Source organism: Salminus brasiliensis, chromosome 18 (genome assembly GCF_030463535.1).
Source record: "Salminus brasiliensis chromosome 18, fSalBra1.hap2, whole genome shotgun sequence".
Taxonomy (NCBI): Eukaryota; Metazoa; Chordata; class Actinopteri; order Characiformes; family Bryconidae; genus Salminus; species Salminus brasiliensis.
The window spans coordinates 33,181,761-33,183,893 of NC_132895.1; the positions used below are offsets into that span (position 1 = coordinate 33,181,761).

At 48.4% G+C, this 2,133-nt stretch overlaps 1 protein-coding gene across 2 annotated transcripts in view; it reads right to left on the reverse strand.

Moving 5' to 3' along the window:
* The window catches only part of col27a1a (collagen, type XXVII, alpha 1a), a 71,827-nt gene extending 71,677 nt beyond the window's left edge, over window positions 1–150 (reverse strand). For both annotated transcript variants that reach the window (XM_072662623.1, XM_072662622.1), the window contains exon 1: window positions 1–150. This exon is cut by the window's left edge and continues 304 nt beyond it. The gene's annotated coding sequence lies outside the window, so the exon portion shown is untranslated.
* Window positions 151–2,133: the final 1,983 nt, after the last annotated feature.

Sequence of the window (2,133 nt, forward strand, 5' to 3'; positions counted from 1 at the left end):
TCCGAGGGCGACGCTGCGCGAGCCAGTGTGTAAGTGTCCCGCACCATGGAAGGCGCTGCGCGAGGCTTCGCTCCCGGAGGCGCGAGCGCAGTTTCAGCGCCGGTAAATACAACCCCCACACTCTTTAAAGAGCCGCGCGGGGGAGGTCCGGTTACAGCGCGAGACACACACACACACACACACACACACATACCTCCCACCACACACACACCGCCCACCAGGGGAGGAGTGGACAGGAGTGGCACGAGCGCAGACCGGCGTTCAAGCTCTAAAGGGACACGCGCGCGCGCGCACGCACGCACGCACGCGCACATCCTGCGTATTTACAGTCAATTACAGCTGCTCTTGCCTCACTACTATGTTATTAATATAGCGGCTCGTGAGCGTCAAAAGTTTGCGCACCCCCCCTTATGTCACGAATACACAGGTAACACCCAACAAACCACGTGAGGTGCCACAGCAACCACTTGGCAACACGTGAGCAACCACCTGCGATACCATGGCAGCTGCCTAGCAACCACCAAGAAACATCTTAGCAACAACATAGCATTACCCTAGCAACCACTTAGCAACACCATAGCAACCACCTGAAATACTATGCCAACTGTCTGGAACACTTTATAAAAAAAATGGACATACCAATGCAATACCAACACCTTAGCAACAGTATAGCACAGTATGCACTTAACAACGCCTTAGCATCCACCTAAAACACCATAGCAAACGGCAAAGCAACCATCTGGAAGACCTTTTTAATCACTTGAAATACCTTAGCAGCCACCTTATGTACCATAGCAACCGCCTAGGAACACCTTAGCAACCACATGAAATACCACAGCAACTGCCATAGCAACCACCAAGACACACCTTAGCAACAGCATAACACTCACTTAACAATATCTTAGAAACCAACTGAAATACCAAAGCAACTGCCATAGCGACCACCAAGACACACCTCAGCAACAGCATAGCACTCACTTAACAACATCTTAGCAACCACCTGAAATACCAAAGCAACTACCATGGCGACCACCTGGAACATCTTAGCAACATGCTGAAATACCTTAGCCAACACCCTAGCAACCACTTATATATAGCTTAGCAGCCACCTAGGAACACCTTATCAACATGGTAGCATCCATTTAGCAATAGCCTAGCAGCCACCTGAAATACCTTAGCAACCGCCCTAGTAACCACCAGGTGTACCCCAGCAACCACCCTTAGCAACATCATAGCACCTACTTTAAATACTATCGCAACTGCAAAGCAAATACCTGGCAAGCACCTGGAGCACCATAACAACTGCATAGCAACGACATAGCAACCACTTAGCGAACACAGGTTCTCCTAACAGTGAGGATTTGAAAATGACTGTTTCTATTAACAACATTTTATAAATGATTTCAAAAGACAGGATTTCAGTTTTGTGTGTTTAGATGCACTAAATATTTGGACAAAAGTATTGGGACACCTGCTCGTTCATTCTTTCTTCTGAAATCAAGGGGATTATATAGCCCTCTATAGGCCACGCCTGGCATTAGGCAGCATGGTGCCAACAGGGTCATCAGTGTTTGGGACAGTGTACAGTGACTAGACAAGCTGTGTGTGTGGGTGTGTGTGTGTGTGTGCATTTGCACATCTGTGTCAGCAGTGGGTGCAGCTTAAAGTGGGTCTTAAAGAGGTCTGCACAGCAGAGTAGTGTTTTGCTGACCCGGGTTGCGTCTCTAATTGGGAGTGTAATTACTGCTGTTAATGGAGTGTTCAGCGTGTGAAAGGGGGCACAGAGCGGGGCCGAGTGCCTTAACGACCTAAACGGCTCCGTTCGGGGCCCCTCCTTTCATTATGGCCACTTAAACTGCGTCGGAGCAATTTTCCACAGAAGGTTAGCAGCGAGAATTCGAGGAAACCCACCCAGAAGCATTCACAGAGCTTTAGTGTTTGAGCCCACCAGCTTCTTCCAGACAGACATACAGGATATGGCCACTTTATTTATTGTCCAAACAAACCAGTGAACCTACACACGTCTCCTGAGTTTGACAGGGGAGGATGATGAGGATGATGAGGATGATGATGATGGTAAATTAGCGAGACATCTTTGAGGTCTCTTCTTCACCTAGAATACCTCGCATATCA